Raw genomic sequence first — 12,885 nt, forward strand, 5'->3', positions numbered from 1 at the left:
TCTTCAAATCTAATTGGGCTATTTGCATGAAAGAAAGGCTGTGCATTCAGCAGTAACAATGATGTTCCTACACGGAGAAGGCACTGTGATGGAGTCATACAGATCGGGAACTGTTCAAAGAGACATCATTGTGTCCAGTTTGCATCTGGATAACGTTAATATGTGATTCAACTCAGAGAGGGAGAAAACGTGGTCTTACTAAGAAGGAACGGCCGGTTGCGCCATGTCTCACCGTGTTCCTCTGCCCAGCAATGTGTTTGAGCATAAAACTCCTCAGTCATCTTTACCAGTCATGGAAGATTCTTGTCGAGGATTGAGATGGAATTGCCCGACTGCCTGAAGTAAAGGGAATTCAGTTAAATCCACCTGTACCAGAATGTAATCCTATTACCAGTAGCTTGTAAGAGCAGAATAACTCCATAAGCTGAATGATATTTGGGGCAATCTTTAATGTTTTCTCTTGTAATGAGTTCAATTAATACCTAGGCAAAGTTCTTTCAAGTTAACGTTCTGCAGGGATGTTATTTTTTAGTTTGTCATAGAACGTGTGCTTGTGTCAGTATTTTTAGAGAAAGAAACATCGGTGTAGAGATTTGCAATATCCAAACTATCATTCATCTTTACATCGTTGTTTGGGTAACATTGTATGGATCATAATCTTGTGAATTTCAGCAGATGAAAGAATATTGCACGACTTGTTCCTCACCTTGACCTAGTCTGAGACCTATATTATTGATCGTATCATCAACCTGGTTCTATTAACATTTGCAGTGAGCAATGAAAGCGTGGGATGAGGAAAGCGAATAGTGACCTGAACGATAGATCATTGAATCTGATATCACTGGTGGGCACATTGTTGCAGAGGATTTTGAGCAGTAGAGTTTACATGCATTTGCAGATGCAACGAATGCTCAGGATAGTCAACATGGCTTTGTATGTGGGAAATCATGTGTAACAAAAGTTGATTGAATTTTTTGAACAGTTGACAAAAAAATGATTAATGAAGGCAGTGTAGAAGACGCTGTCCATGTCAACTTCACCAAGGCGTTTGACAGGATTCCGCATGACAGACAAGTTATAACGATCAGATCATAAATTGATCCAAGGAAAGCTCAGCAATTGACTACAAAATTAGATTGAAGATAGGAGACAGTGTGGTAAAGGACTGCATTTCAGACTGGAGCCCTGTGATCAGTGATATGCAACAAGGAGCAGAGCTGGATCCACTACTTTTCAACATTAATATAAATGAGTTGGATGTGATTATGTTCCTGCTTATTATGTTTGCAGATGGCATCAAAATTGAAGGTGTAGTGGCCAGCAAGCTTTATCTCAGAGTATAATCGGACCTTGATCAGATGGGCCAATATCCCAAATATGGAGTTACATTTAGATAAATATGAAGTGTGGAATTCTGGTAAGGTAAATCAGGGCAGAACTTACACAATTAATAGTGGGTCCCGAAGGAATGATGTTGAACAAAAGTATGCAGGCTCATAGATCCTTTAAAGTGGAGTCGCAGGTAGACATGGTGGTGAAGGAGTTTGGTATGTTTGTCTTTATTGATCAGTGCTTTGAATACGCGCGTTGGGAGATCATGTTACGACTGGGCAGTATGTTCGTGAGGCCAGATTTAGAATACTGTGTTCAATTCAGTTCTGTATGCTACAGGAAGAATCTTGTTAAAATGGAGAGGGTGCAGAAAAATTTTCAAGCATGTTGCCGGGAATGAAGGCCTTGAGGAACAGGGCGAGATTGGACTGACTGGGGCTGGTTTACTCTGGAACATCGGAGGCTGAGGTGTGACATTATCGACGTTTTAGCGAGTTTTGAGAAGATATGTAGTTCAAGTTGAGGTTTTGGATGTAGGTTTGCTCGCTGAGCTGAAAGGTTCATTTCCAGATGTTTCATTACCTTACGAGGTAGCATCTTCAGTGGACCACATTATAAACAATGCTTAAACGTCCTGCTTTCTATTTATATAATTGGGATTCTTTGGGTTGATGATGTCATTTCTTTGGTGATGTTATTTCCTGTGGTGAAGTAACTTCCTGTGCCTTTTCTCAGGGAATGGGATATGGGGTCTAACTCGATGTGTTTGTTGATAGAGTTCTGGTTGGAATGCCATGCTTCTGGGAATTCTGGTGCATGTCTTTGGTTTGTCCTAGGTTGGATGTATTGTCCCAGTCGATTTGGTGTCCTTCCTCATCCGTATGTGAGAATACTAGTGAGAGAGGGTCATGTCTTCTTATGGCTAGTTGATGTTCATGTAACCCGGTGGTTAGTATCTGCTTGTTTGTCCAATGTAATGTTTGTTACAGTCCTTGCACGGTATTTTATAAATGACGTTAGTTTTGCTCATTGTCTGTATTGGGTCTTTTAAGTTCATTAGCTGCTGTTTTAGTGTATTGGTGGGTTTGTGGGCGACCATGATGCCAAGAGGTATGCGTAGTCTGGCCATCATTTCCGAGATGTCTTTGATGTAGAGGAGAATGACTAGGGTTTCGGGACGGTTCTTTTTTTGCTTGTTTGGATTTGTTGCTGAGAAATAGACAGACTGTGTTCATTGGGTACCCATTCTTTATGAACACACTGTATAGGTGATTTTCCTCTGCTCTCCGTTGTTCCTTTGTGATGAAGTATGTGTTGGCTCGTTGAAATAATGTTCTGATGCAGCTTCGTTTTTGGGTGTTGGGACGATTGCTTCTGTAGTTCAATATTTGGTCTGCATGTGTTGTTTTTCTGTAGACGCTGGTTTGTAGATGCTCGAATATCACTAAACGAAACAAGTTAGAGGAAACCTTCAAGAATTCAACAATACCCTTACTGGCATATAACTCACGAAAGCAGAGGAAAACAACAACAAACTGTCATTCTTTTCTGTCATAGTAGAGTGAACAGCCAATGGGGAAATTCAAACCAGCGAATGGGTACACAATGAAGACCGCAGGTGATCCTCAGGGTAGCTCCCTCAAACCAGGCATCTCCAGTTTATCAGCAGGGATTCCCCGCAGTGTGGAAAAAGGCTATTCAGCCAATTGAGTCCTCACCGATCGGACGTGGGGGTCTTCACTCTTGGTTACACAGTGTTCAGATAAATTCGCCATCCCTCAGCTCCTGAAGCAGTCTCTGTTCATACACAACAAGACCTGGACAGCATTCAAGCCTGTGCTGTTAAAGTGTTGGCAACATTGATATTAAAGCGCTGCCAGACAATGCACATTTCCACAGTAACCGAAGGAGTTCATTCAGCATCTCAATCTGGCTTTCTCAAGAATGTGGGGAAACCATTCAGCCCGTCAAAACTATTGGGAAAGAAGAAGGACAGCCCATTCAGTCCCTCCTGCCTGTTACACAGGAAGACGCAGATCTGCTCACTCCCACACGTCACTTACACGGGATCAGAAAGACATCATTTCACACCTGGGGTCACTTACTGAGGAACAGGAAGAAGTCATTCAACCTGTCACGTCACTAACCTAGGAACAGGAAGGCTTCAGAGATGCTCCAATATCACAAACAGAAGTAGCAAGGGCTGCACAGATAGACTGCTCCACTTTGTTCCTCGTGCCTTCATTACCCAAAGTACATACCTGTTACTTAAACATGGTTTCCTGGCAGTAGGAATGAAGTCAACATTTTTAAAACACTCTTCAAGAAGTCTACCATCTCCAAGAAGGCAGACCGATGGTTTACACGGAAGTCAGAATTTAGTGGAGAATGGCTAACTGTTTCAGAATGAAGGCACTGTGGCTGCTGACAGGATTGTGAACGATGTAACGTTGAGTGCAGGGTCACACAGTAACTGTGCATTAAAGTGCTCAGAGTTCATTGGGAGACTACCTCTGTGTCAATTGAAATGAGGTCTCTGCACAGGCATGTAAACTACCAGGAATCGAGCATCCTGTGGAAAGTTTACAATTTCTCATCATATGGCTGAATGAGACATAATGAGTGTCCATCCATAACCATCAAGTTTCTACTTCTTATTCACTCACAGTGCTACAGAAAATCACTTAGTTACTGCAATCTCTCCTGACAGTACCACGATGCCAGGGTTCAGTCTAGTGAAACTCCTTTGCACTGTCTCGGTTACATGGAGATCATTATTTATAAGGCAGGCTCAGTCTGTGCACAATACCCCAAATAGTGTCTCAACAAAATACTACCATGAGTCAGATAGATTTACTCTGTCACTTTAATCATTTTGCATGGAGGACCACATAACATTTGTAGTTATAATTAATTATTGCCCGTATGAATTCTATTAGTGACTTATAATCAAGAAAACCCAGGTTCTTTTCAACAACTTGAAAGGGTTCAGAAAAGACTTACCAGGATTTTGCCAGAATTGGAGGATTTGAGCTATAGGGAGAAGGTGCATAGGCTGAGGCTCTCATTCCTGGAGCGTCGGAGGCTGAGGGGTGAACTTATACAGGTTCATAAAACCATGCGGGCATGGATAGGATAAATAGAAAAAGCCTCATTGCTGGGGTGGGGGAGTCCAGTACTAGAGGGCATAGGTTTACTGTGAGAGAGGAAAGATATAAAAAAGAACTGAAGGCCAACTTTTTCACACAGAGGGTAGTACGTGTATGGAATGAGCTGCCAGAGGAAGTGGTGGAAGCTGGTACGAAAGCAACGTTTCTAAGGCATTTAGATGGTTATATGAATAGGAAGGGTTTGGAGAGATATGAGTCGGGTGCTGTCAGATGGGATTAGATTGAGTTAGGTTATCTGGTCGGCATGGACGAGTGGGACAGAAAGGTATGTTTCTGTACATTATATCACTATGACTCTATGATCCTATTACAGCATTGCCCAACTTCTCACAATTGAATAGATATATATGAGAATCTTTATATTTGTTGTTCATACCTGAATATTTTTTATGCTTTGTGAACAGTTATTTCTCTAACATTGACCCTTCTGATACACCATAAGCCTTTCATCCAAATAAAAAAAAAACACTCCTCTTTTCATTTGTCCATTATCCAATTTTTATTACATTCGGTGTATTACTCCCCTGCCTAACCGTGGTCTCTAACATTCTCAACTCACCAGTACTCAACCATGTCAAACTTATTCTCAAAATTCAAATACTTCATTCCCACTGGATCTCAGTTGTCAATGGCACAAAGGACAACATCCAAAAATCGCAGCAGATTTATCAAAGATCATTTCACTTTCCTGAATCTAGGCCGACTCTCCAAATCATATCGTTATTCTCAAAGTGTCTCGTTGTCAAATTCCTTATAAAATGTTCTAATATTTTTCCCACAGCTAACGTCAAACTATTTAGTTTACTGTTTTCCCTCTCTGTACTATTTTATATATTATGTTTCATAAAGCTGCTTTCTAGTCTGCAGGATCGTTTCCCGAATCTAACCAGTTTTGAAGAATAATCAGTAATTATTTCAGTAGCTCTGTTGCCACCTTCTCAATGCTCTGGGATGTAGGTCATTAGAAACAGCAACTCACCAAGCTTTAATTCGATTAAATTTTCAAAAACATACTCTTCATTAATTCTAATTTCCTGCAGTTCCTCATTTTCACTAGTCCCCCTGTTCCCTCGTATTTCTGGGAGTTAGTTTCTATACCTTCCACAGGGGAGACAGAACCAATGCATTCCTCTCAGCTACTGATACATCGGATATGTCACCCACTCCAGCCTGGCAAGTTTCAGAATCAATCCAGTTGACTTTATGGTGAGAGTTAGTCCAGTCCTGTCCCTCGTGTTGGAAGGGACACAGTCTAGTGACCAAATCATTTTTGAAAGATACTGGTTTCAAGTTTTACACTGGGAATTGGTCCAACTTAGGAAATGTTCCCGGAAATCCCAGAGAAGATATTACAGTGCTCTGACCCTCCACGTGTACAGAGCTTCCCGTCTGTGTCTTCCCAGCTCCATCTGTTTACTATGGACACAGACACACCGTAAAGACAGTGTCCAGAGTGGGGTCACCAGACCCTCGTGTCTCCCTGAATGGACCCAGCAGCTGACAATACAAACGCAAGGAAAAGATCCACAGAACCTCCACTGACTTTCCAATGACAGGAACAAGTCAAGTCCCCACGCTCACGGTGCACCCATTCAGTGTTGAAAACGTTTCTATTCCGAATGGAAAAAAGCTGTTACATCTCTGCACAGTCCCACAGTTACAGTTTATTTCTCCTAAGAAGCAGTGGACAATGTAACATTATGTTTCTCTGTATCTCAGCAACTATAATGGCATCACGAGTATTGCCAATAGAGTTGATCACCACACTCAGAGAAGAGAGATAGAGGGAATACAACTCAACTTAAACAGGGACACGTCTAAATTTATGAGATACTCAGGAATATGGGGAAAAGGGAAATGTTAGAGTGAGCCCTCATTTTATTTCACTTCCCGTTCATCATCACCTGTCCCTTTGTTTGCTTTTCATTTCTCTCCCTCTCTGTCTTTCTGTGACTCTCTCTCGCTGCATATTTCTCCATTCAAATAACCTCCACTTCACTTATCTAGCCATCCATGTTGTAAATAATATTATTTCCCAGTTGCTTTCAGTATTGATATTGGGTCACGAAACGCTAAACTTTATCTTTTTTTCTCCTGACAGAGGCTGCCATACAGGCTAAGATTCTCTAACATTTTCAGATGCTGGAGATTTTTGTTTTTCAGATGTCAAGCATCCACAGTTCTTTGGTTTATTTCACCTTTAATGTTGTTTCCCGGGATGTCAGCATCACTGGCAAGGGCAACATTTGTTGTCTTGACTAACTGCCCTAGACTGTGAGGTCATTTGTTAAGACAATATGGAGCCAGCCATGTGGGTGTGGGTCTGTAGTCACACTTAGTTTCTTTACCAAAGGCTATCAGTGAAAAAAAAGAAATCCTGATGGTTTAAGTTTGTAGTTAGTAAAATGAGCTTTCGTTCCCATTTTTGTCATTCGAATTTAAATTCTTTCATTGACTGCGGTAGGATTTGAAACACTTCCGTTAAAGTCATAACCTGCGCCTCTGAATTACCCATCCAGTGACATTATTACTCTGATATCGGATCCCTATTATGAAACAACTATCGAGACAACAACAAGTTAGTGGTCAAAATATTTGTAACTGGAATATTGGTAAAAAGAGAACTGGAACTATAAAATCCGTCGTTTACAAAGGGGTAAATTACGGTTAATTCTGCAACAGCACTGAGGCAGAGCTGGAGACTGGAGGTATTATAGGTGTGGGTGTCGGCAGTTGGGATAACAGAGAGAATACAAAGACATAAAACAGTTCAGGGCATAAGGAAGATTCGGGGATCTAAACAGTTTTGTTCCTTCTTAGATGTTTATGAGTGAGGAGTCTGAAATTGATGGAAATGAAGTCGAGATTGTGACTGAAACTGAAGACAATAGTTTATTCATTTGTTAAATATAAACAACTGAAATAGCAATGACCTTCACCATTGTTTATAGAATTGATTGAGATAAGCTTCCGTGGAACACCAATAATAGCGAGGATGGGATACTATCCAGCTTGAATAAACATCAGTCCGGCTCGTATCCGCAACTCTAACCATGCCCAATCCCGTGAAAGACAGTAAAGACCCAATGATAAAGACCTATCCATTGTTATAACATTCCTGTCTAATGTTCTCAGATTCTGATCCATTGTTATAACATTCCAGTCTAATGTTCTCAGATTCTGATCCATTGTTGGAAAATTCCCGATTAATGCTCTTAGATTCTGGTCCATTGTTGGAACTTTCCAGTCTAATGTTCTCAGATTCTGATTCATTGTTCAATCACTTCAGTTTGTTGTTCTAAGATTCTCTTCCTCTTCCTCTGGCTGTAGCTGTTGAGCCCAATTGTCTTGAGGATGCTGCTGCCGCTGATACAATGGGATAACAGGTTGAAGGAAGCCCCTTATTAATAGAAGATAAAACCCTCTAGTGACACAGTTAGACATGGAGATACAGTGACAGATGGAGACAGACATCAATCACATCAATGAACAAATAGCTCCAGTTAACCCCATTCACTACAACATTCATATGTCACAATAATACTTTGTATTCATGGGATGTTTACATCGCTGACTATTGGGAGTATGGTACACCTCCAATTGTAAAGGCAGTATTGAGGGAGAGAGGTGCTTTCTCTTCACAAGCTCGATCATTCCACTATGTTTCGGCAGGGTAAGAATTACTGGGCTCCCGAGGCCGTCTGTGTCTGATCACCAGGCCTGATACACCTTTTCATTTTATTTATTTATGTTTCACTTTGACATTTATCTGATCAGCATTTCATGGTTTCGGTGGGGTTAGGCATTTTTGACAGGCTCCGTCAGTGCCATAGATGGTGTAGGTACAGTCAATTCCTTGTGATCCTTGCAGCCGCGGCCTGGCCCTGTGGAGAGATGGTCAAACTCTCACAGACACAGGATTCTTAGTTTTGATTTCGCCAGTTATTGCTGGGGTCCAAATGGGATTGGACGGCAGTAAATCGCTCCCAGCTGTTACACTCTCTCTCTCTGTGAGATTTCCCTCTGAATTTTCGTTCGATGTTCTTTCGCCCAGATTGGAGAACTGTATGTCAGATAATCTGTTTCATGAATTTGTTTTTATTTGGACGTGTGTTTATTGGATGTTACCCTATTGAAACGGTTACTGTTTAGTAGTTAAATAACCTATTATTGTGTAAAATTTTCCAACAGAATTAAGTTATTCCAAGTTCCATTTCCTGTTGTTGTATTTTGTCGGTAGTGTTAGTATAAATTGTGTTTTGCTTAATGTTAAATATCAAATTTTGTCAAATAATGTCAAGTGAATTGTATCTGAAAAACAGCACCTCGGATTTACCTTTAAAATAAGAAAATGTTCAGTTCAAGATTATGTTCTCCATGAATTTTGAGGGCTCTGCTGTGATCCACAACAGAGCGACATATATTCGCGTTTTACTTGGGTTATTACTTAATGGACAACATGTTGCAGCAATATGGAGCTTGACAGAGGAATGGACCGAGCTGGAGGAGTGATAGTTATGTCAGGAGTTGTATCAGATACTCGATCCACCTCACAGATCCAGCCCGGATAAGCCGAGATGAGATATCTGTTCATCATGAACCACTGCGTAGACCAGCCTAGTGTACTGTTTTGCAATGAGTCCTGGATTGAACACTGTTCGGAGCTCACCGCTCCACTTCTTATCTGTCCAACAGTGCATTGATCTATCAACGTGGACTAGATAAGCTATTCAGCACAGTGCGCTGTGCAGGAAACACAAGTGCACTTTTCTATTAACATGTACTGGGTATCTGACCAGCATGGGGAGCTGTACAGTGAATAACAGTGAAGTTATCTGTTAATATGGAGCAGTTACCTTCCCAGCATGTACAGCTGTGTACATCAACCACTGAATTGTTGAGAAACACTGTGTTTGATCGTGGCCGCGTGGGGAATTTGCAGCTCATGCTAAAACTGACAGGATGCGCAGCTCCCATCAATTTACAGTTCGATATCTCCATTGTGCCATGACAAGGGGGTGCTGTGGGTGTGAAACTCACTGCCAGAGAGAGGCCATGAATCAGTTGAAATACCACCAAATGGGAGGCCATTGTTTCAAAGAGAGGGGGAGATTGATAGAGAATTTCTCAGAAGGATCTGATAGTAGGCTTAAAAATGCGAAATGAAAACATTTCGTTAACATCTTGCAATATGGGCCTCTATTTCCAGGAATTATGGTGATCAGGATATTGGTGTGAGTTAAAATGATGGAGAGTTTTGGATGATTATTTGTTCTGCAACTTTGTAACTGGGAGCAAAGTCAGCATGGTATTTGACTTATTGGGCTAAATCTAACAGTAATTTGTCTCAGTGTCATTTTCTTTGAGTGCGACAGAGGGATTATCTTCACGCGGCCGAGCTGTTTTCCTGGAGATACCTTGTCAAATTCACCTTATTATCTTCCCACCCACCCAGCGATTTCCCTCTCAATCAATGCCAGCCCGATTCTCCCACTCATTATGACTGGAAGTACTCACCATCGCTCGTATGCGCCGAGATATTCCAAGATTCCTGGCACTGGGGTCATCTTTAAAAGGCCAATGGGCACAGGTTGAGCTTTCTCAGTTCGGAGCTGCCATGTACAGTTTACTCCGACCACGTGAGGTAAAGGGCAATTACACCCCGGTTTGTTGACAGGGACACGGTGGGCCAAGTGGATGGGCTCATATAGAGGAGAACAATTCTCTTCCCATAAATGGCCACACTACGAGACCCACCGAGCATGGTCTGAGCTCACCACCCAGCTCATTGCAGTATCTGCGGTCTGCAGAAATGCCCAGAAATACAGGAAAAGCATCAATAACGTTCCCCGCTCTATCAGGATATGGATCACCGTACTCTCTCTGCTTCCTCACACTCACTGTATATCTGGTACATCACCTTCCGGCGAATAAGGCTCCATCACTCTCACTACTGAATGCAGCACCTTCTCTCTCTCTCTCTCTCTCTCTCTCTCTCACACACACACTCTCTCAATCTATCTTGCAATATCCCCACATGGTTATAAAATGTTCTGGTGAGTGCTGTTCCTCCAATTCTCTGCATGATGTAGTTTGTACAACGTTCCAGGAAATTTTCAAAATAATTCCGAACTTCAAGAAGATATTTGTCCCCCACTGTGTAACCCATCAGGGGAAGGAGCAGAGTTTTCTTTTACATCACTCAGGATGAAAGGGCATCATGAGGTCATTAAGCGTCCCAAATATGCTCCACAATTCAGACAAAGGGAGCACCTAAACAGTTGCAGACTCACCCCCTTTCTTGAGGACAAGCGCCACATTGGAGGTTCAGCAGTTTCGCTAGAAGACTCCTCTAATCCAGGGCGTTATGGAATAATTCACACAGTGCTGCCAGTTAATCTGTAACTACTTTTTTAAAAAAAACAGGCAATGAATTAATGCTGATGACCTGTTTAATCTTGGTCTTACCTGTTTGAGAAAAGCTTTGCTAATTTTGTTAGAGAGATTTCAAGAATTTTATTCCGACAACAATTTTGTTTATATTATTGAAACACTTTGTAACTTTCCCTGTGAGGAACGATGTAAAATACTCTTTTAAATTCTCTGCCTGTTCCCTCAAACCAATTCCCCTGTCAAATGTTTCAGGTGTCCCATATATAATTTCCTGCTTTCTTCCAATGTTCACACACACGTGATGAAATTTTTGTGGTCTATATGGAAGAGTTTTTACGTTTAGATTTTTAAAAATATTTCTTGACTTTTTTTTTTCTTTATCAAATCTGCGTCTAGTTCCGGAAATAAACACCCCAAATCTGGTCGACACTAGCACTTGCCAATTTGAATTATTTAGTTTGTGATTGATTAGTATCCTTGACAGCCTTTGGACACCATGGGGATTCATCTTTTTGACCAGAGTCTATCATTGTTGAGCGTTATGAAGTATCTGCTTGAATGTCTCCCCCTCATCAATTGACCTTCACCTGGGTCTATTTTCCCATTCAATTTTGACCAGATATATAATATAAACGTGCAATTGAAATGGCTGGCCTTTTTTCAATTATTCAGGGGGACTTCCGTATGTGGCTGAAAACTGAGGGTGTTCAGCTGACGGTGACTCCATTCTCCCAATTTCTCTGGCTCTGTCATTTCTGTTCGATGAGGCCACATTCCTGGAGGAAGCTTCCTACATGACCACCTTTTCTCTCAAACGAGAAATCCTCTAAATCCAGTGGACAGGGCCTTCAACTGTGACTGTCCCATTTATCCCACTCCGTCCCCTCCCTCCGAGAACAATGATATATCTCCCCGTGTCCTCACTTCCTACTGCACTAGAATCCACATTCACAGGATCATCCCCCGCCACTTCCACCATCTCTAGCAGGACAGCACCATCAAACACATCTTCCCCTCCCGTCCACTGTCAGCGTTTCACAGGGACCATTCCGTCTGTGATAGCATCCATTACCCCGAACCCTTCCCCATTCCCCTATGGCACCTTCCCATGTAATTACAGAAGTCGCAACACTTGTCCATTCACATCTTCCCTCCTCACGCCTCAATCACAAGGAAGCAACATTTCACTTGTACGCTTTCAATCCAGTCTCCTGTCATTGCTGCTCACAAAGCAGCCTCCTTTAAATTAGTGAGCCAAACAAAAACTAGTTTTAGAAACACGCCCACTCTGTCTGTAGGAATGACTCTGGCCTTCTGATTGCTCCCCATTTCAATCAATTAACTTGCTCTCAAGCTAATGAGAATTATTTGAAGAGGTAACAAGCAGGTTAGATGAAGGAGAGCCAATGGGAGTTATGTATGTGGACTTCCAGAATGCCTCTGATAAGGTGCCGCCAAGGAAGGTGCAGATTAAGACAATGGCCCATGGTGTTATCGGCCACGTATCAACATGTATAAAATGCTGCTGTCTCGCACGAGCCAGATTGGGTATAAAATGGTCATTCTCAGGATGGCAACCAGTGAATAGTAGTCGTCCACAAGGGTCAGTGCTGGGACCACAACGTTTCACTTTATAGGTTAATGGTCTGGGTGGCAGATGAAGCAAAGTTAGGTGGAAGGGCATGTATTATTCAGGAGACAAGGAGCCTGCAGAAAGATTTTTACAGGTTAAGAGAGTGGAAAAGAATTGGCAGATGGAATACCATGTGGCAGAGTGTGCGGTCATGCACTTTGGCATGAAAAATACAGTTATGGATTATTTATTAAGTGGGAAGAAAACTCAGAAATCTGAAGTGCAAAGGGACTTTGGATTTCAAGTCCAGGATTTGCCGAAGATAAACTTGCAGGTTGAGTCATGAGTTAAGAAGTTAAATGGAACACTGTCATTCATCACGAGAGGACCATAATGTAAAGGTGGGGATTCTGAGGC

This window comes from Chiloscyllium plagiosum, unplaced genomic scaffold (assembly GCF_037043375.1).
Source record: "Chiloscyllium plagiosum isolate Xiang-an unplaced genomic scaffold, Cpla_swu_hap1 HiC_scaffold_44, whole genome shotgun sequence".
Taxonomy (NCBI): domain Eukaryota; kingdom Metazoa; phylum Chordata; class Chondrichthyes; order Orectolobiformes; family Hemiscylliidae; genus Chiloscyllium; species Chiloscyllium plagiosum.